This window comes from Electrophorus electricus, chromosome 1 (genome assembly GCF_041902795.1).
Source record: "Electrophorus electricus isolate QZ-2024a chromosome 1, ASM4190279v1, whole genome shotgun sequence".
Classification (NCBI taxonomy): Eukaryota; Metazoa; Chordata; class Actinopteri; order Gymnotiformes; family Gymnotidae; genus Electrophorus; species Electrophorus electricus.
The window spans coordinates 35,300,398-35,324,234 of NC_137497.1; the positions used below are offsets into that span (position 1 = coordinate 35,300,398).

Sequence of the window (23,837 nt, forward strand, 5' to 3'; positions counted from 1 at the left end):
ATAGCGCACTTGGGTTTGAAATAAATCTCTGATATTTATGTGCTTGAACCTGATAAAAAAATTAATATCATTAATTTGCAACAAAATGAGAATGAAACCTGGTTAATTACCATCAAAGAATATGTGACACATATATATATATATATATATATATATATATATATATATATATATATATATATATATATATATATATATATATATATATATATATATATATATGTCAGTTTGTTAGAGGAGAAAACTATTTTGAATATTTGTATTTCCACACTGAAAGACCCATTTCAGATGTTAAAATTATATTTTTCCTCTGTTTTGTATGTACTCAGAGTCTGAGATTATTTTCAGAGGAGCAGGGCTCCTGGTTTTGAGTCTGGGAGGGAGGCACCTGATTTTATCGATAATCCCACTCTATCATTTCAAAGGTCCTTGACACCTCCCGAGCCTCCTCCTGACTCCATTCCTCTCAGCCCTCTTCAGTGGCCTCACGGGGCCCTGTCCTCCCAAACACACTTCCCTTCTTGCCCTGCCACCATAAATTAAAGCCCGGCACCGGCCTCCCCAACAGCTGACATAATTAACCATGTCTTCCTCACACTTCGCCTATACAGCCCCCTCTTTGTTCCGCAACACTCAGCCCCCGGCACATCTCAGCTTACTGTTAGTCACAGTACTTTAGCAAGGAATCTAAATGGGAGTGAGTCAATACTCTGTGTGTAGTATGACCCCCTCCCCCCATCTGTGCCTGGGTACTTCAACTGGGTAACATGACGCAAGGTTCATGACAGAGACGCATCGCTTAACAGACTCGATATGGCTTCCATACGGGAGCCATTTTTAAGACCGCAGAAGAAAGCTGTTTGCAAATGTTATTCATACCGTGCATATGAAATCGGGAATGTGACTCTGAACACAAATATCACATAAGGGGCGTTCACAGAAACAAGAAGACTGCTCTTATGAGGACTGCTGCCAATGCTCTCACAAGAAAAATTCCTACCTTTACAGCAAATCTGCTCTCAAGATCGCCAAATAGAACATTTAAATTGATGTAGTCAATTCACTGTACAAAATATACATTATCTTTCAAAAAACACACTAGCAATGTAATCTGTGACAATGATAACAATAATTAAAATTAGTTATAAAATATTAATAATGCCATAAATTTATGGTAGGAATTAAATCTCACTGTTATTATAATGCTTACTACTACCATGCAAAATAATAATAGTTCAATGGAAGCATGGCCATATCTAAAAGTACTTTCATATATGAATTATGTCTTCTTTGCTGTTTTGTTTTTTCTACTACACTGTCAATCGGTCCATGAAGGTTTTTGGTCGTGCAGGTCGCTGGACTTTGTAGCAGTAAGTAAAAGAAGAGATGGGTATAATCCTAAAGATGTTTCTGATGAAGCCCCCTGAATGAATGGCAAAACATCTGCAAGATTATACCACAAGTCCTGTCGCCATGACTTAGTACTGCTGGCTGATTCAGAGGGGCAGCCTGCCTCTAAAAGCCGGTCTAATTTCCATGGTCTTCCTATGCCTCCTGTTGGTCTGTTTCACTCAGTTACCCAACAATACAGGCTGAACTCAATCTCCGGGTGAAGAAGAGAAAGAAGGTGAGAAGGGAAGAAAACGAGAGCTGTAGAAAAAGAGACAGAGGGAGAATAAGTCAGAGAGAGAGGTGAAGGGAGGGATGTGTTACAAATGTTGGCCGCTGTCTCACCACAAAAATCTGAAGATTAGGTGCAAGTGATGAGGCTTCTTGCTGCCACAGCCAAGAAAATGAAGTCTGGTTCAGTAACATCATTAAAAAGCGTCCACATCAGGCAAGGCGTCAGGCTTGGCTTAGGGAGCTGAAGCCATCAGCAGATCCAGGGTGACGTGAGCAGCTTAGCAGGCAACCTCTGCAGAACAACAGTGAAAGCACACAGAGGGTCACTGAAGATGCCTGTCACCCTTGCCATCACTGGCTCATCATCTGCAACCTGCCTACAAGCAGGCTGCATGTTACATTGTAACCTTACGACCTACAGAAACAACCACAGCCGTGTTTATTTCTGTACGATGTGGTCGGGGGGCAGGAGAGGAACTGTCTCTAAGCTTGAGACAGAAATGTTTTTGACAACCGCCATCTAATTTTAATCTTCATTAGACTTTGGCAAGTTAAATTTCATTAAATACATAAAGGGACTTGAGAGTACAATCAAAACCAAGTTTAGAAGAAACACATCTGAAAGAAAGATTAAGCTGTGGTGTAAAGATTTACACTAAACACCATTCTGAGCTATCAACATGGTAAAAACATTACATTAGTATAAAATGGCTATGGACATGTACATTCAGTCCTCTGGCCTGAAAATGTTTGTATTAATATAGTAATAAATATTGATGCATCCCACGAATGGCAGCATTATGTTCAGCTTCAGAGGGATTAGCATGTTTAAAGAAATGAAGCATGTAATGATGCTAGATTCACCTCCATTATTTCCTGCTTGCCACAATTCCTCTATTACGTCCCTGAAGAGGGGACATCAAGCAAGCAGCTGACGCCTTTGAAGCGCCTATCGGAAACTGAACTCTGAATGGACCCTCTCTACAAAGCTTGACTCTGGGTCCCCACCAAGTTCTGAGAAGCAAATGACCCTCCGATTAGGCAGAGTACAAAAAAAGAGGTCAGGCGCCATTCTGCATTTACAACACAAGAAACTTTGAAATTCCCCCACAACCCACCTCCACCACACACACACACACACACACACACACACACACACACACACATACACCCTCTCCCAGAATTTCCAATGGTAATGAGTAAAGTATTTGTCAGTCTGTGCTGGGCCGGTAATTAATGTCCGTGGTTTCAAAGGCAGTTCATTTTGAAACACTCATCCTGGCCAAATCCCTCTTTCTTAGTTGAACGGCAGCTTCTTTAAAGTGTAATCCACACTATTGTTGAACCTGAACAGAAGGTGAGAGGCCACGAAACAGTGAGAGAGAGCAATGAAGAGGACAAAAGTAGAAGTACAGGAGAGATTTGAGTAATCAAAATCCAAGACAAGGATCTATGTAACTAATGTGATTCCCTAAGTTGCCACATGAAGCATGGTTTTCCATATGCCATATTCTCAGTATGTTAGCAACGGCCAGGAAACTGTACTCTTACTCATCCCACCCAAAGTTACACTACACATATGACCAGCAAAAAGTGTACTGGTCTCAGAAACAGTCAGTTGTTTCTGGCCCCTGGGTGGTGGTATTATGGTAATGCTTGCAGCATTACTAACAAAAGCCACAGAGCTGTGTGAAGAACATCGAGGAAATGAAAGACAAGGCTGCCTTTGTCAACTCAGCATCCTCTAAAAGGAGGGATTTGAAGGCGGGGTCAACGATCGCATGAGAGAAGAAAAAAAAAGCGTCACAAAAAAGCTTGGGCTCCGAAGCTCTACTCTTACGGGTTAGGCACCAGCTAATGGGCCAGGCTGCACCCAGGGCATAAGATGTACAACCCAGACACGTTTAGGCTTGGCAAAGGTCAGAAAAGGGTAAAACCGAAGAGGCAGGATGACAGGGCGCCTGTCATAAAAGCACATTATAGGCAGAACGACCAGCACTTCTTGTATTCCATTAGATAAAACATTTCTGATTAGCCCTCTTTGGTCTCGGTCAGGTGAGAAATTCATAAAAAGGTCAAGCCCAAGGTGAAATCAATTCACTGCCTGAATTACTATTTAATAGCAATTAAAGGGGTTTTAACATATCAATTTTTCATGCACAAAAGCTACTGGTGTTTTAAATAGGGAAACACAAAAAAACCTTTTATCAAAGAAATTGATATAACTCAGATGCCATGCCATTCGAGTAATTCAGAATGCAACACCTCAGGAACTTTTTTAGTGACTGATCGCACTTTATAATCATTTTGCTGTTATATGTCCAAAATAAGACACTGGCAGATAACCTTTATGTTTCAATGTACAGTGTCTCAAATAATGCATACAGAAATCTTTAAAAAGAATCTTTAAAAGTCAAATTTGAAGCAATATATAAACTCTGCAATTACAGCACCAAAAAAAAACCACAATTTATCATACCAATACATTTGGTGGCTTTCACCAAGTTAAAAAAGTTAAAATAACAGTAAAACAAAAAAAAAGTTTAATGACAATAAAAATTACACTAAAACATTAGAATTCAGTTCTTTACACTTGTTAATAGAGAAGGCCATGTTGTATGCTTTTGTAATACAAAAGAAATTGTATTCTTGATGCATATAAAAGGCTTTCATATGTCAAATCTTAATTATCTACATAAAACTATTCACTTTTCTATTGCAAAATATGGTGATTATAGAAGAAAAATTATTAATAATATCAATTATACTGATTATGTCAACTCTATAATTAAGATAAAATCTTAACATTTTTATTTTTATGTTAAAGAAAACAAATTGTCACTTGTTTTGTATATATCCTTTAATTCATGTCCATTTTCATGCTCTCTCTCTTGCTCTCTCTCTATCTGTCTCTCAGTCATGCTGTCCATTTGTCCATTCTGCATTCAGAAAAGACTAATTGTGCAACAAGAGTCTGCAAACCTTTTTTTCCCCCCTTGCCTTAAAACGTTGAATTTCAAGGACATCTTAGTACCAGCCGTCATCATGGTCCGATTCACCGCTCATTTCTGTGATATGCATCTCCTGACCTGTATATAAAATTCATAGTTTCTCAAGTGACGTGTGCGAGCCCTGAACTAGCTTGTGGGGCGGGGGGGGGGGGGGATATTTCTCCTGACCCGGTCTCCATGGTAACCTTGCACTGATTGGTGGCAGGTGGGCTTTGACATTGAGGGGAGACGTGAGGGGTCCCTGGCTTTCTTTGTTAAGATTGATATCTTTACACGTAAACTTGCATGTCTCCAGCAGTCCAGTTTCCCTGTCCCTCATGATCAACTTAATGGGAAGAGAGTGACATAAGTTAAGTGAGGTATGAATGCAAACAGGAAATCACAGGATTCAATCAGTTAAATGTGAGCCTCTTAGCCACTTTCATTTTAAGATGACAGCAAAATAATGTCACAAATTACAAATTATTAGAGAAACCCTGAAGTATTATTACCATATGTATCTGAATTATGTTTGTTAAAGTATCAAAACAAGCTTTTTCGGTTTTCATAAAAAATCATTATGACCTTCTTTTAACAAAACTGTCCCAAACAAATGAAAGCAGAGCATGTATAATAAAATTATCAACAAGAATGAGACAATTCCAGTATTTTCCTTTTCATCACTTTAGTTCTATTAGGTGAAAATTTATTTTTGAATGATTATATATCCTTGCAACTGAAAATATTAGTAGTCTAAGAGAGACGTTATATTAAAAATGATCCTGTGTAGTAAAATATACATAAATACCATAAATTCTATACCAACAGCCCAAATGAAACTGTCCACTGTGTAGTAGTAATTTTATCGTTTATTTTACCAGCAGTAATGAATAAGTAGACTTAGCATGTGCCATATTAGTGCATCAGAGAATGATTTAAAAAACTCTCTTACGTAAGAAGATGTAAGATGAAAATTAGGACATCTACTGTAATTGTGGCAGAATTCCACCTAATCCTGCAGTGTCACAAATTCTGGCTGTTGCCAGTAATTTCAGATTTTATTAACAATCCCTCTCCTCCAGTCGCTGCGAGACTGAACGAAAGCATAAATTGCTACAGCTCACTACTAGCACTTGTAAAGGCAACCTGGCAGGCTTCTCTCTCATCACGCCATCTCGCTTCACTCACCCGGCAGTATTAATGACACCAGGAAAGGTCACATGAAAAATGAGTGACAAACAAATCAAGCTATATTAGCTTGTAGCTTTATCAGTAGATGACAGGGAGGACAGAAAATCCCACGGAATAATTCTCCATTGCTTTTTTTGCTGGCTTGGCAAAAATAAGTACGGAAAACAAGCAGAGAGGGAGGAAGAGCATGAGAAAGAAAGAAAAAAGAAACATTGAGACACATTGAAAGAGAAACACATAAGATACACAGAGAAAAAGGCAGAGAGTATGAGAGACAGACAGAAGGTGAGAGACAGACAGAAAGAGACGAAGAGACAGAGAAATGGACAGAGATAGAGAGAGAAAGAGTGAGAGGGAGAGAAAGAGAGAGAGAGAGAGAGAGAGAGAGCGGGTGGGGGAATTTTCGCACTGTGACTGTTTGTCTTCTCTCCTGACACTGGAGGTGTAATAATACGCATTAATGATGGTGAGTGTGTGTGTGCAAGTCTATGCAGCTAGGAGCAGTCAGTCACTTCAGCTCCCACGAGGTCCCACTGATTTGAGAGACATGCACGCGCACACACACACAGACACACACACACACACACACACACACACACACACACACACAAACCCCTTCCAAGGTCAGTCTTTGGCCCCTACCGCCGACCACTGCCTAAGATCAATTCATGAGCTAAAGACTAAAAGGAGTATGGCACAGAACCAGGAAGAAATTTGGAAACGGCAATCCAGAAACAATCAGAAGCAAATTTCCAACAGATTAGGCTGAGCACAGGAGTTTGATGCTATCTCAACTTTCTGTCTGCAAGTCATCCTACAGCTGGGAAAATCAATCACGTCTGCTCCAGGATGAGAGAAGCAAAATAAAAAATTCAGAAGCGGCTGCGTCCTGCGCCACAGACAAATGTTTTGGTCTAAAATGAATTGCCACAGATCTTTGCTTCGCCGCTTCCTGCTCATTCATTGTTGTTTACAGTCTGCCACAAAGTGCCCCGCACATAAATAGATTCATGAGAATTCAAAAATGTCCAAATATCACCCCTTATCTCTGTAATTCTGTGCAAGGTATCCTTCAAAAAGAGCCCGGGCGTCACCAGGAAGCAGTATTTTCAGGCCCCCTCCCCCCAACACTGGCAGGCTTTTTAAACATGGGCCCCCAACACTGGCAGGCTTTTTAAACATGGGCCCCAACACTGGCAGGGCACAGGCCACTGGGGCTCTTAGCAGCAGCTCTGTGGACATGACCTGTATGGCGGGCAGTGATTATACCGGGGCGGGTGGGGGGAGAGGGGGCGTTTGGGGCTCTCGCTGCCTGATGTGACGCTTTCAGCAGGCATGAGGCACTTCGCAAAGAGAGCCCAGACTCACCCTGGAACAGAGTGACTGTGCTGAATCGTACTGATGAGCTGCTGCTCCTGTCAGCCTTCACTGCCCAGGGATCTCTGTGAATAGAGGATGAAGAGAGGAGAGGAGAGGTCTTGCTCCCTTAATCCTACATACCCAATTGAAATAATTGCAGTCGTCACCAATAGTAGTGATCAGTAAGTAGCGGTTGCTGGTGGGGACTGCATGCAGATACTAACAAAGCGAGTATACTTGACATTCAGAACATAAAGCAGCAAGTGGTGAAAACTCCCGAAGAATAATTATGCAGGTTACCACACAAACCCTTTCTGAGGAACGAAAGAAAGAAATAATCACTGGATTTCTGCTTTTAGTGAAGTGCCTGCAGCCAAGCTGTAGTGATACCACTGATAAAGGGTGACATCATGAACCCTCAGTTTAACAGAGCTAATATTACAGGCCCATGTTTATCTGCAAAGAGAGAGCCTGCTTCACCACTGTTCCAGCTGATTCAAATTTCTCCTCTCGCCTTTCACTCACATGTTGCTGGAGATGTGAACAGAATCTGCAGGGGTTTACTGTTAGTCTCTGCAAGTGCATATTCCTTTGACTACAGAGTCATAATAAAGGGTCTCTATCGCTTTGGATGCACATGGAGATTTAGTGTGTGCTGCTTCACTGAGAACTACAGCTTGTCTGAGCTGAAGATCAGCCAGAGAGACACAGCAAGTGCACATTTGTTTTTCACCAAATCCTCCTGTTAATTGAGGATTTCACACTAATTAGACTAAATGGACTATGTGGTAATTACTCACTATGATTACTGAAGCAGTTTGCAATTTGTTAAGGTGCCGAGTGGAGAGAAAAGTTTTATACACACCTCATTAACTGCTACCCTACCTTTGTTTTTCGTCTGCAGCAACAAATTTGCAACTACATTTAGTCATTTAAAAACAAGACAGAGACTTATCCCAGCTTGATCGAGTGAAAGTGAAATGTGGGGCAATACAAAGTGCTATCCTGTGTCACATATGTATAAAACAAATGGAAATGTTTAAATGTTAATAATAAACAAATAATTAAATAATTTTGTGTGTGTGTGTGTGTGTGTGTGTGTGTGTGTGTGTGTGATGTGATATATATATATATATATATATATATATATATATATATATATATATATATATATATATATAGTGGTGCTGGCTAGGAAGAATTAGAAAATATCAGACTGTCATTGTGATTTGATACTGGGATGAAAAATGTCAAAAGTAGAGATGACAAATCAGTCCAGTGAAGAGAAGTGGCTCTCAGACAGGGGATGTCATTTGTCATGATTGCCATTTGACTGCACTCCCTGCACCCCACCTCACCCACAGATGAATTTTACCTTGATAGCCATTAATTCTAAATTATCCAAATTTGTCGACTTGCATCTCATATGTGCATGGAAATTAAATTTATCTCCACTCTTCCCCCCCTTCATTCTCTTTCCTTTGCTCCTCTACATCGGCGCAGGTCCTACCTTTCAGTGAACAGGTCTGGAATTAGATTTGCACTCTGCGTCACACCGAACGGGCCAGGCATCAAAGCCCCGAGCTTGGTGACATTTCTGGATGTTCATCTCTTCTCATTCTGGCCCCCATTTGGAAAGGATAAACTGGCCAACTGGGTGACTCATGGTGAAAAAGCTTCGCTGGGCTTCCCTTTAGCCATAGCTGCCTCCTCCTCCGGTTCTCCCTCCCCCCTTCCACCTCGGCTCCCTCCCCCAGACCCCAAGCCCCCAGCTTCTAGTCCCCACCCCCCCGAACGCAACCTTTAGGCTGTCGTGGGGCTTTGTTGGAAGGGGATGCAGCTGAGCTTGCCACCTTGTGCACGCACACACACACATGCACGCACACGCATACACACACAACACACACACACACACACACAAACAAACCACACACACACACACCCAGAGGCATGCACGCGGACACAAACACACACACACAGCCCCCCTGCATAATACTGGAGGTAATTAAGCCACAGCTTCAAGGTTGCATGGACACAAGACAATTCGTCCTAATGAAGTATCGATCGGCTGCAGCCGAGGTAAAACAAGTTGACATTCATTTAGAGGCAGCAGTGAGAATATACTACAATGCCATCAAAGACTTAAAGCCTCAAAGACACAAATTTAAATCATATGAAAACTATGAGGCCTCAACTAGATTACCTCGTGTAACCAACTGAAAGTACTGCACACTTGTTTGGTATACAAACTTTAAAAGGTTTCAAAGCAAACCCCAGATAAGGTGAAATGAAATGGCTTTGTCTCATTTTGTCTCCACAAATACAAAGACATGCATTGATCTGATTAAATTATATTAATGAAACTATACACATACACACACACACACACACACACACACACACACACACACACTGTGTGTGTTTATATGTGTGTGTTGATAGCAGTGGACAGAGTATAACAAAATCAGCAATTATACCTTCACAGAGTGTCCTGGGCAATGTACACACTCATATTTGTCATGGGCCGCAGCACAGGATATGATATTACTGCTCCGGTGAACAGTGATCAGGGAGCAATTCCTTTGACTGACCAGCTTCTCAACTCCAGCTAATCTCTCCTGAGAAAACAGCCCGCAAACTAGTAATTTCCTACTGTTCAGCGGGGACCCCCAGCTGACAAACAGTCAGCAAGTTTGAACTCATTAGAGTCGCTTGATTGGCAGATGTTAAGATTCACATCAATTGCCCTTCTTGCATGATTGAGAGGCGCAGATATAGCGTGCTTGGACGAGGACGTCAAAGCGGAGCTCCAAATAATGAGTCAATCAGAGGAAATGTTTTGGCCTCATTGTCTGAGAGCTGGATATGTCACTGGACCTTTGACTGGAATGGAGATAAGTACAATTCCATTAAAGCAGGAGCCACCACCTGCGAGAGCCATGCCGGTGCTGTCCTTCAGCATCATCAGATCACTGTTTGCATCTCCGTACCTGTGCTTAAAGAGCTTTACTTAAACCGCGTTTAAACTCACAAGAAAGCACGAGCTAGGGGCTCCACGCCTCTGCGCTATACTCAAACTCACTGCAAAGTTCTCCAATGGTGATGAGTGCAGGAGCCGTTTTGTTCAGCCCCCACCAACAAAATGCAGATCAGCAGAGAGTGTAATGCACTGCAGCGAATAATTGTTCTATGCAAAATAACCCAGTGAAGCACTTTGGGACCGAGCACTTGGGCGCCCACATTTGAGCTCATCTACACAATCAAATGCAAATATCTGAACAGGAAGTGTTTTTTCTCCTTAAAGTAATCATGGGTCTTTTAATGGAGTCCACAAATGTCAGTTGCCAGTATGTTTTAACACAAAATGAAATGGGACGGATACCAAAATGATGGGCAATCTGACTGAACCCAATGCATTTTTAAACAGCCACAATTATGTCAAAGAGATAGTTTTAGCGGAATATTTGCATTGTGTAATATCCACAATCAAAGCAAGCATCAAAGTCAATTTGACTCAGCAAGGTAACACCCACCACACAAGAAAAAGTACTAGTGCTCTTCCCATAAACGTGGTGAGGGTTCAAATATTTTGACATACAATATGATAATGACTGTACTAACAGCAGCTGAAAATGGTCCCTAATATGCAAACATGAAAAAAACATATGCATATTTTTTAATGTTGTAGTTTAAATGGTTCTTCCATCACCAAACTGCCCTGAAAAACCTCACTGTGAAACAGGATGTAATCCTCACAAAAATATAGTCAAACCAAGCCCTGCAATATGCCACCCTATAGATGCTCGTAAACTTTACAATCGCTGTGTCATAATGCATAAATGGCCATTACAGCTAAGTAGTAATAGCAGGTAAAAGCTATGTTCTGAAGACAAATATCTCTATAGCCTAGCAATATATTGAGCTTGCACTCATACCACAGCCAGTAAAGCTCTCTGAAAAATGTCACTCAGAAAGAAACTCCCTTTAGATCACGCATGCATTAATGTTCAATTGAGCTCCAAATCTGCACCAAAAGATTCAACCACAAAAATATCACGGCATTGAAACAACAGGGTTGGTAGGACACTCTAATAACACTCCCTTAGACACATTAGCAAGCCATAAAAGAATATGAATTAAAACACTCAAAAACACACTCTGCCACAATACTTGACTTTGTGTAAAGTTCTCTGCTGAGACGTTTTGATAGCTTAGTTCTCCAATACATCACAAATCACATAAATTATAAATCAGAGTTTGTTTTGACACATGAGGGGAGAAAAGAAACTACTGTCCAGTTTATGAAAGAAGTCAGCATAAATAAAATATGTCCTCATGGGCAATCATAAATATGGAAAAGTAAGGTGTGAAATGATTATCTAGTCACAGTTAAAAAAAAAATAGAGAAAACAGGGGACATTGTGCAGAACAGCTCACAGCTTGTCTGAATTCAAGTTGTTTGGTAGTTTCTCCTACCTGTCATACCTGCAGAAGAGTCCGTCCGGCCTGGTCTCTGGAGGCTTTGCCTGGTACTGAAGACCAACACACTGTCCACAGGAGCACCGCTGCCTCCACTTCACTGAAATTACAGAGGAAAGCATTGAAAAAGATAGAGAGAGGAAAAAACACACACACACACACACACACACACACACACACACACACACACATATATATATATATATATATATATATATATATATATATATATATATATATATATATATATATATATATATATATATATATAGAGAGAGAGAGAGAGAGAGAGAGAGAGAGAGAGAGAGAGAGAGAGAGAGAGAGAGAGATACTGTGCAATAACTTGTGCTTATTATGTATTTCACTCTGGTTATGCGGAAATTAACAATATATAAAAAACAACCACAGAGTTGCACACAGTTGTATACAGTAGGTGAACTTTAAGTGCACATCTACACTAATGTGACTGTTAAGCAAAGCAATCTGAGAAAACCTCAAAATGGAATATGGGTCTTTATACTCAGTGTGGGGAACTTCTTACCTGATCAGAATATCATCACAGAAATGTGTGTCTCCTAGCAGTACTATGCTAAACTGTAACAATGGTTCATTTGTTAGGTCAAAAAGTAGGCCAGGAACTGGATAATCCATACCAGAACCAAATCTGGCAGATCTGAGCAGTGCGTGATTAATTCTTCAGTATTAATCATGTAATTCTTTTCTATGAAACAAAGCTTAAGATTGATTTTCTAAGAAATTTGACCTCACCAAAGAGTTAAGACATTAGAGCTTGGATTTAAAATGCATCTAAAGATTAAAAATGATGCTTGACTATTACTGAGGATTATAAGTGAAGGAAAATTGCTTTTCATTTTGAAACACAACTGATTTTAAAGAAAATAAGGAGCAGGTTGTACATTACATATTGTGATAAGAAAACAAGGTTACCCAGAAGATATGAGAGAGACCAACATTTTTTTCTGCCCTGCATTCTCTGAACCCTAAAATTAAAGTAATACCTTGTAAGAGCAACAAGATCTGGTCTAGATTTACGCTTCACAGCTTCAGGACACTTGGTAGTAAAGAAATACAGATAGCCTTTGATCTTTGCTCATTCAAATGAAAAAAAAATCCTTTATGGCTATCAAGCATGTCTCACTTTGTGAGTGAATCTTTACCCCAAGCTGCCATGTGTGTTTATAAGGGAACAGGAATTACTCTAGGGACAAGGCAAAGTCTCCTCCCGGCTTGACTTGCATGCGCTTTCTAAAATAATCAAGGTCACTTCCAAGGACCTGACGTTTCTTATTCAGAACGCTAGTTGATGCATGCCACGGATTTTTAAACCAATTGTTCTACTAATAAAGCTTAGAAGTATTGGATGCAACACTGTTTGCCAGAATAAATGAAACTCCACAAACACTACATACTCAGCAAGTGAAATAAAGAAGAAATAACTTGTTTCCATTAAGAATGGGAACCAAGGAGATATAAAGAGAAACTGAGGGTGCGAATTACATTACACAAAGAGGAAATGCATTCAGATTGCTTTCCTTATTGTTGTCAGATTTCCTGCCTCTCCTGCATAATCCATAACAAATCCAACCATGAGTCAGCACAACATTCACAAAATTCTGTTCTGTCCTGTCCTGTGCCCTTACTATACCTTCTGTTTGATGTCTAAAACTATCTGATGTCTAAAACTGCCTATTTCTTCCTCAGGTACAAGGCAAATAACACTAGGATGGAGTCAAATGTTTTTCTCACTGGTGCTGTTTTTGTACCTGCAGAAGGAAGGAGATTAGTATTTGATCAGTGCTTAGCAGCACTCAATTATATTACTTAAGTTGGTCCATTGATTGATAAAAATAGAGAAAATGAAATATCACAATATAAGATCAGGGCTTTAAGCTTGCCATGGTTAATTTGTTCATCTAATTTGAAATGAGGAATTGTGATCTTTTTTTCTCCCTCAAAAGACAAGATCTTAGATGTATTTCGTTGATTAATTCCAAGGTTTTAATCCACAATGATAGAGAATATTGAGGTTATGAGTTTTCTTCCATTATCATTATATCCATTCAGCAAATATCATGCAACTGTTATTCTTGCATACTCAGTATTTCACCATGGCTGGGTTGAGAAGGAACAACTGTCTGCAATTTACAACTCAGTCAATATAGGAATTTAATACTGTAAGAATATTAGATAGAAAAAAATATCCCAGGGCAGTTTTTTTTCATTTTGTACAAAAGAACCTTTAGATGAAACAATTAGAGAATGCTTTTCAGTCTGCTTTCTCAAAAGACTAATGGGCATTATTCAGTACAAGTATAACGTGGCCAACAGAACAAAAATTTTTGGATGTTTTTCAAGCAAAGTACTCTTTCAAAGCGCTTTGATTAGTTTACTACTTGAAAAGCTTTTAAAGCCATTAATGCTGTAAGGTTACAGTCTTCTGATGTTTGGGTGCATTTTTAATGACTCCGCTTTTAAAGCAGGGCCCAGCAGATGAGCATTATAATCCGTGCTCCTATGGCCTCAGAGACCTCTCTCGACAGTGTGTGCCGACAACAAATGTCGACCTTGCTGTTCAAACCCAGAGGCCTTCAAGGTGCACACAAACACAGCAGCATGGCCACCTCAAAGAGCGCGTGCGCGTTTGATGTTGATGGGGGCCATTTTCAAAGCAAAAGAGAGATACCCATAGGCTTGAATTCCATCAAACGCCTTTGATATATGCGTTCCTGCTGTGTTTATAATTACAAACAAGGTACGTCATGATTAAAACACTGGGGAGGAACGCTGGCCGAGGAGGGGTGTGGTGAAGAGCCATGCTGAGTCTGGTGAGGGGAAGCCGGTAGAATCTCGTTTGGAAGCTAAAGGCCAATGCAGCATAGCTCAAACACAATCAAGGACGTGCGTACATACAGAAACACACCGTGTATGTGCTCCCGCAGAGGCCATACCTGATGTGCGGCCTACCAACTTCGCATGTAGACACCTTTAGAAAACACACCTTTAGATTTGTGTGCACCAGGTATAGGCTGCTCTCCTGGAGATTTCAGCTGGTTCCTGCCGGACTCAGTCTGGGCAGCACATGAGGTACATGCAGGCATGGTAATAATGTCAGTCAATTTAACAGGAATCTTCTTCAAAGCGTAGGAAATGCAATGTACCTAAGCCATTCTAGAGATTCGAGAGAAGTCCCATCATCATCAGCTTGGCGCAGTGGGCGATTTTGTCCAGAAGCTACGTTCAGTGCAAGTCACACGTACTGTCAAACGGTCAAGGGCTGTCGTGCTGAGATTAACGAGGAAGCTCAAGGCACGCTAGGGGGCCTGGGGTGGGGTGAGTGAGGTGGGGGTAGGTGTGGGAGGGTGGGTGGAAGGCCCTACGAACTCCATCGGGGTAGGAATACACACGGGCTAATTCACTCTGGATGAGTGGGGCAAAACACGCTCCATCTGACATTTAAGTAATTAACAGGAATTATGATCCAAAAGAGCGTTTACATAATGTCTGTGGGCACTGTATCGCTGCATCATAATGATGCTTGATGTAATCTCAACTGCCATCAAATGGTCCGTCACAAATAAAGCCTGAAACGTTCCGTAATCAAGTGTTATTCCATTACATAATCATATAGTACTAGCAGTTTTAACAATAGCCAATTAAACACTTTAACATACATACAATCAGCAAAATGTTGGTCTTATATTGATCACTGTAACGATTTAGTACTGACCTAAATTGATAAAATAATAATTAACAACATACAATCAAAATATGTAATGAAATAACCTTTCTTTAAATTCTAAGAAAAGTTAAGAGGCAGCAACACACCAAACCTGTATAAGCACTTACAAGAATATGCATATGCATTCACATTTGAAAGAAAGGCCATCACTGGTCTCTGCAGAACCCAGCTTCCCTGATCCCTATGTGTGGTCTAAATGAAAACCCAAACAGATCCATTCCCCCAAGTTCCCACACAGACACAAGGATCAATACTGGGACATGTGGGTATTGATCAGCGTAATGGTGGCAATACTCACAAATTTGCCAAAACAAGACCCTTTCTTTCTGGAGGTTCTGGCCCTGCAGCATGAGTGCTCTAAAGGTGATGTTTTTACAATGTCCATGGATTTTACAGACTACAGGATTATATAGTATTATGCTGTCCACCTTACAATCAAAGCTACTCGAAACAGCAAACTGCTTGTGAGACCTTTAAGTACAGTGGTGGAGGGCATGTGTACTGCCTATTATTAACTCCCTATCGAGGCTATTTAACTAAAAAAATGACTTTTAATACTGCACATCAAAAACGATGGAACAATTCTAATTTTACCTGAATGCAGCATTCATAGTATTCACAATTTCTTGACCCAATGATACAAAAATGTGGATTAACCTCAATGTATATGAAATAATGTACAGCAAAAACAAATAAAATCACTTAGGATTTAAACTACTGTCATGTACTATAAGAAAAGCACTGCTGCTGTTAAAGAAGCAACGTAAACAGAAATGCACTGAACTATAAACCTATCCTTAAAGTTCAGTATTAGCAATATGAGAGTGAAAATCCTATAGCATCACATCCCTTACAATAATTGCTAACAGTACTACCCTAAAAACTGCTCACTAACAAACCCATGCTTTCATTTGGGGCTATCAGAGCAATGCGACTTCAGAAATCAGACGAGAAATTGTTCTTGTCTACCTAGAAGCCCATCTTGTTGTCTGAGGAGGGGAGACAAAGACAAAAAATGAAATGTGCAGTGGGTCGTGCCCTGATAGAGAGAAGGAGCATATAACTTAGGTCTGCTCTGACACATTCTTCTCTGAAAGCTTGGGCAAAGTCTAATTAACACACAGGTAACTGCAGTGCCTCTTGGTGTCAGCCATTTGGCATTCGGGCTCAGTGCTAATTACTGTAATTTCCAGAATGGTGCTCCAGATACTTAAAAGTTATGCAAATGGTGTTCAGAATCCACAGAGACCATTCGTTCAGAGTGACTGGTCATCTAAGATCTTGCTTGTGGAGTTTATTCTCAAATGTGCCTCTGCATGTCAAAGACTGGAATCCAGTGGTGCTTAAATACAGCAGTAAAGCAATTTAAAAACACAATGCAGTAATGAATATCAGAATGGTTTTTATGGCTCTTTTTAGATATTGCATTGGCAAACATTATCCTACAAATGTTTATGTGAATTCAGTGCTTTCTCTGCCCAATGGTAAAATGTGCATATGCTTAATAAAGACTTGCATTATTACATTGCTGTTTAAAATGGCTGGTAAAGGCAATGAAATATTATATGTATAAACAGAAACAGCTTGTAGATGTAGTTGTTTCTCCAACAAGAATGCTCACAGTAATCACAGTGTCTGTTCTTCTTAAACCATTGGCTGTTTTTTAATAATTGAAATTGTTCATATGACCAAATGAACTCAGACAACCATAGTCACCTAAACCATCAGAAGAAAGTATGCAAATGTGTCAGTTGAAAAGTAAGGGTGGCAAGATACATCTATGCCTTGTATTTTATGCAGGACAAAATGATTGATTTTTTTGTGAGCCATTTTAATACATCATCACCCCTTTGCCCACGTTTCCCCACAGAGCCCTGGTGCTGAGTGGAACCATGGTGTGTCTTTAACAATAATGCAAAATCAATGAGCAGAAACTGAGCCATCATCTCTCTAAATGCAAGCTGCTATTTTACTGATTTCTAATTAAATTGATAGTGAGTCCCAAAAAAAAGAGAGTCTCCCTACTGCACGGATTATAATATACACTGATTTTTATTTATTTATTTTATTTCTTTTTAAAATAAAATTAGGATGAGAAGGTCTATGAAATAAACCAATACAATTTCTACCATACTCAGTGAAAACACATTGATCTGTAAGCATATTTCTTCGGCTGTTCTAAATGCTAAACAAACTCCGGTGTTTTGAAATAGATATATGTATGGTAATTCTTTCATTTATCTCCAAGATATGGGCCAAGAGAGGAGAAGCCGTCTCCCATTTACAGTTCCATTAATCTTTTGAAGCCTTAAATGCGTAATCCAATGGATGACGAGGCAAAAGTCCAGCACCAGTCACCCCGGATTAAATATTCATGCTGTACGCCTCTCTCTGCTTTTACCCCAACAGCTTCCATGGTCACTGCTCTTTCATATGAAGTCGGCCAAGACGCCTGCGTGATCGCCGGTGCATGAACAGCAGTGGGGATGGGGGAGGTTTGGCTGCAGGTGCAATCTTATAAGTACCAGAATCAACATGGAATGTCTAACAATTACTGGCAGTTTTTTCACCACACTGGGTGGAAACAGGGAGCGCGTGTAAATTCACTATGTTCTGAAAGAGCTCACTGGGCTTGCGTCTGGCAGAGGACACTGGAAAGTAACTGTCTCTCTGTGATTATGCACTCATTCTAGTTCTGTCGCTACACGTTTACACATCTGTCAATGGCATGACAATCAAAACATTTATAAGACTTAATTCACACAAAGCAGGCTTGTGCTTTGGGAGGGTGTTTTTCCTTCACCAGTGAGTATTCGTAGTCTCTTATTACTTTTGGATATTAAAGGAAAAAATTGTATTTATTTCTGTTCATGAACAACATGCAAAATTCAAATTTGAGGTCACCACCTCAAAATATTATTCTTAATTTCAAATACCTAAATCAATGTGCCAACCAAGCACACATTATCTGCATTATAATGTTTATACAGCAATTAAAGTGGAATAGGCACATCAGGTAAATGCAAGCCCTCCATGTTAATATCTGGACTGAGCAGTCTTGGTGACAGTTCACTTATAGACCTGTCATTCAGGATTTAACAGATTCTCAGAATCTGGCTCTTTTCAGCTGTAAATCCTGATATTACAGTCCTCCAGGCTTCAACTGTTTTACAGCACTATTTAAATAAGAGAGTGGGGTGGAAAAGTATGTCAAGGGTCTGTAACAGATGTCCGGTTGTCTTCCTGCTCTGCCTTTGGCTAATTTAGCACTATATTGAGCCTTCAGGGTGGATTGATGGTGCGAGAGGAGGGGCCTACTCTCCTCCTCATGAACAAGTCCCAGGAGGAAGCAGCTACAACTTCCAACACTTTATTATTGGTCAATTTGGAGTCCTCTTTCACTTGGGTGACATGGCTTAGGAGATGTCACAGACTGCCCAATCAATACTTGAAGCTTAGCAGGCTGAAGTGTCTGCCACCACGAAAGGCAGCAGCTGTGGCCGGACTCACTCCTGACCTGTTTATCGGACGGTAATTACTCGCGAAGTGCTCAACATTCAGCTTGGGCTGTCCAGAGCACATTAATGGTGACAAAAAAAATCTTAGAGGGTTTCAGGTTGAGTGATCAATCCATCTTTGAGCTTGACCACCTCATTTTAAATGAACTGTAAATTAAGTTGGATGATGTAAGTAAAAAAAATGTCAGGCCATCATTAGGCCCAATGTCCACCAAGTCCTCAATTACCAAGTTATTTTTGGTCCAGATTGATTAATGACACCTCTTCCAAAAACAGCATTGTTATTTAGCATGGTTTCAAGCTGTTTCAAATTTCCCTCAAAAGGCCACCATTGGCCTTAAGAAGCCGTTTCCAAATTTCCCTACCACAGAATTTCTTTGTGAACTGACCATCTCCCGTCTCCTGATATTTCTCCCCTTATTTCCCCTCGAGCGAGGGGTGCGAGGAGGACAAGCAGGCGGCAGCGGTGTAAGGCTGCACCCGCCTGTGCCTCGGCAGGCTTGCCTTGTGGTGTGGCCAGCCACTCGGCATGTAAGCAGGCCCAAGCTCCCGGTAGCTGACAAACGTATTGATCCTATGGATTTCCTCCGAAAGATGCGATAATGATACATCATGGCAAGATTTAGCCGAACAAACTGCTGGGGAAGTGTGAAACCCATTTGAGAACGTAAAGACCAGCACTTTCATTTGTGACGCCTCAACAACAAAGGGGCCCAATGGGGAAAAATCTATAGGAGACCTTGAAATGCCTTTATCTTGCGAGGGGTGTTGCATTCACTTCTAGCTGATGTTGGTGTGGTATTTAAACCTTAACAACTTAAGTGTCTAATAAAGGGTGCATGTTATTCTCGTGTTATTCTCATGTTATTCTCATGTTATTTCCTTTTATTGATAATAAACTTTATGTTAATATGGAAGAAAACATTTTCTGAAGGATATGCAATGCTTGAACACAAGACTACTGCACTTTTTAAATAATTTGTTCATTTAGGGTGCAAGTGAAAAAAAATGGTTACCGCTTGTGATGAAATGTAGATTTGTTACTGGTCTTTCTCTTTATCAGCAAGTACTCTCAATAACAATAACAGATAAAATTATGAGGGGCAAAAGGAAAGTGATGATGTCTCTATGCTGAAAAATATGGTCATTAATCCAGCATGTAATGTATCAAACCATTTCATTTTTCAACCTGAATCGATGCATCTGTGCTTTAAGCCTCTTACTATGAAAAAACCTCAGATTCCTGTGAAAGCCTCACAGGAAAAGTGGGGTTTTTTTTTTTTTTTTGGAATCCACAATTTCTACTCCATATTTTATCAGCTGATTAAAATGTAATCACTGATTATTGTGACCCATCGCAATCTTTTCAACATCAAGGGAAACGTTTACTTTAATCTCAACTACATTTTAATTACTTGGTCAATTTCTACTTTTGAGGAAAAATATGAATCTTTCCAGTATGAAACTTACAAGATAAAAAGTAGATTAATGTTTCAAGTAAGAAAATATATAAAATATTTCATGCTAGATTCCTAACATTGGTTACAAAATATCCTTAATTTAATGACACAGCATATGACCGAAATACCAGAGAAAGCAAAATTCTATTTACCTAGTAAGCCTACAGTGAATGACTTTATCTCTAAATAAAACAGTCATAGAATAAAACTGGAATAACTGAATAGCTATCATGTTACCTTGAATATATAATTCTCTGAATTTGACCAGTGATAATAAAATAACATATGACCTAAAATAAAATTAAAAAAATAATTACCTTCTGCTGAAAGGTGATATTTTTGAAGGAATAATCTTTTGGTAATTAGCAAAATGCAAACCATAACAAAGAAAATAGAAATTGCACAGATGTACCTTTCTTTTAAAAATGCACATTGTTATGTCTAAAGCACATTATTATGTCATTATTAAAGTCTAATCAACACTGAAAATCTTTAAGGAAATAGCACACTAAACATATAACCATAACACTGTCAAAGTAAATATAAGGATTCAAATCAGCGAATTGAAAACATGATTACAGAACACAACTATCTTATCCTGGATACGTAAGTCTCAACTAATTTATGAAAATGGTTAGGTTCTGATCCAGCTTGTCTCCTTCCACAATGGACACCTTATTGGATGGCACCTGTAATTTTGCATGAGGGTTTTTCTGTTTCTCCTAATCCAAACGCTGGAGGAACACGCAGTCAGACTCTTTATGGTTCTGTTTGAAATGTGACTGCCGGCCAGCATGCGGAGTGTTCATTTTGGAGCTGTTATGGCCAAATCAAGATAACAACATGTCTCCTCAGACAAAATGACCACAGCATGATGCTGCCAGCTGAAATTAATTCCACAGTTGACTCGAGGGAAAGACTGCACCTAAGACTGAATATGTAGGAGTCCTTATCTTTTTATACACCGTCCACCATACAACCTCCCAGCCTTCAGGATTACACTGATGGAAATGTACATCAAACAAAAACGTTTTTTGCTGAACCAACTCCCTGAGCCATCAGGAAAATGTGAAAGGTAAATTCTGTGCTCCAGAAGTTTTGCAGCTCAATCTCTACATTAGAAAGGGGACCAAGGATCACAGCAGACTCATGGTGGTATGACACCTCACAGCAGCTGGAGTGGACAGGGAGTGCACACCCTCACCTGCATATTAAACAAACATGCAGATTGCAATTATCTGACACTGGTTTCATTTCAAGGCCAGCCAATTGAACAATAAGTTTTAGCCTAGGTCGTAATCTAAAGGAAAGTAAACAAGTCACCTTTTTTCCTACAGTGATAAAGCACTGTCCACTTCAAGAATAATCCTCACACTGTTAATCATTATTTCAAATCAACTATTATTTAGATTATCCAATGAAAAATGCTATCACAAAAAGAAAAAAAAATCAATAAGAAAAAGACACCAAGCACCAGCAGCATATAAAGCCAAATTGACGTAATTCCTGCACGTGCCACTGCAACTTCATCTATGTCAATCAAGAAAAAAGCTAAAGCAACAAGGATTCAAGGACTTTATAAAGGTCCTCCACAGCAATGCAGGAGTGAGCATCACTGCTTGGACTTGGGTTTGAAGCCCAGCTGTCACATGCATCACCCATGGCATGGCATCTTTAAAAACACAACTGGCTAAGAAAAGAAGTGTGGCAGGGTCTCTCTCTGTCATCGCCAAGCTGACACGGTAGTCAGTCGTGGTTCCATGCGGTTGTGTGAGCTGATAACTTAGCCAGCTGATCCACTGAACCAGTTCAAGCACTATACGAGACTACATGCATAGCTAGGGGTACAGAAGGACATGGTGGTGCGGATTCAAAAGCACACACTGACTGCCTTCCCCTTTCGTGTGTGATAGGGGAAAATCTATTGCAATAGGCTCTGACAATGACAAAACAGAAGAAAATATTTTTCCTCCCTTTTGAAAATAGATGTGACCTTTTTAGGTCAGGTCATAATTCTGCCATGTCGGTTAGACAGGATTGGTAATGGTAGGTAATGCAAACATACAGGATACAAATCTATGATAATCTGATCAATGTCATAGTGACATTTCTATACAGCACACTCAAAAGAAGACGCAAAATTGAATAGGACAGACAGTGATTGGTTGCCCTCATAGTATGTAGTAAGCTAAATCTAACTCTAAATCTAAATCTATAATGCCTGATCTAACTAATTTAAATCAAATGCACACATAAACATGTAAAATTTTTAAAAAAAAAGCAATATTTTATATTTAATTCAAGTAAATGTTTTATCCATTAATAAAATTATTTGTTTAAAAAAATAAAAGACAAAGAAAAAAGACAATTAAAAACTCCAACCAAATCAAATTTGCATTGTTCGAATTTACAGTGTATATTGTGAATGCATGTAAGGCCATGGTTGTGTCACAGACACTTGATGTCTCTATTCAGCAACGTTGTAAGTAATTGCAGACAATTAGCATCTTATTAATGAGGCTGAAACAAAAGGACAGCTCCCCTGGCGCACTTTTGCTGCTCACTGGCAAAAAAAAAAAACACAACACGCGTGCTGCTGTTGACAATATGCCATCTGTCTCCAAATCCACAGGCAAAGATGAGGCCCGTCGGCCTCGCCCCATGCTAATATGATATGTTGAAACATTAATCGCCCCCTTGGGCAGACATAATTACTACTTCATGTTAATCACCTAACAATTAGCAGCCATCAGTTCCGAGGGGCAATCAATGAATTAGCTGGAGATCCTCCCACACACTCGCTGCCCTTCTAGCCATTGAAAAGCAGGCGGCCCTTTAGACTGACACCTTCTGTGCACAGAATAAGAAATCATTTGCACTTGTACCAATTAGGCGCTCTAATGTCCCTTAGTGAATTGCCAGGCCCCTTTCACACCATTTGTGGGGTTGATTTCTTTACTACCCTCACCACCCCACCCCCCTTTTGTATTATATTATGGATCCAAATTAAAAGCAGTGTTAAGTTAGACTACATACTACTAGTCCTGAAAAATATAGTACACAATGTTTTAAAAGATCTGTCACTAAATAGCATTCCCTAAATATTTGAATCATTGATATGAATAACAATAAAGAGTTTGCAGCAAAAATTAAGCAGGTGTAGTATTATGGATAATAATCATATCTACTGTTTTCCATTCTTTTCGATAAACAATTTAAGAACACAAATTGGAACGCATATCATTTGTCATGGTGCACATGGAATAATATATACTGATTTAGAAAAATATATCACACTGATTGGCTTGTGCTAAGTTTGATTGGGCCATAGGAGACTATGCTTTTGTTTTATTTATTATCCATCAATATGTACAGCAAGTCATACTTTAGGAACATATATTACACATATACATATCATTTCAAAAGACCCCATTATTTCCTATTAGAATCCCAAATT

The 23,837-nt window shown here is 39.7% G+C and overlaps 1 long non-coding RNA gene across 1 annotated transcript in view; it reads right to left on the bottom strand.

Moving 5' to 3' along the window:
• Positions 1 to 240: 240 nt before the first annotated feature.
• The window catches only part of LOC118241468 (uncharacterized), a 30,000-nt gene continuing 6,403 nt past the window's right edge, over positions 241 to 23,837 (bottom strand). Inside the window, exons 2-4 of the long non-coding RNA XR_004776099.2 lie at positions 11,640 to 11,742; positions 1,735 to 1,915; positions 241 to 1,650 (exon numbers count right to left, since the gene is read on the bottom strand). This is a non-coding gene — a long non-coding RNA (uncharacterized LOC118241468). The remainder of the gene's footprint in view (positions 1,651 to 1,734; positions 1,916 to 11,639; positions 11,743 to 23,837) is intronic.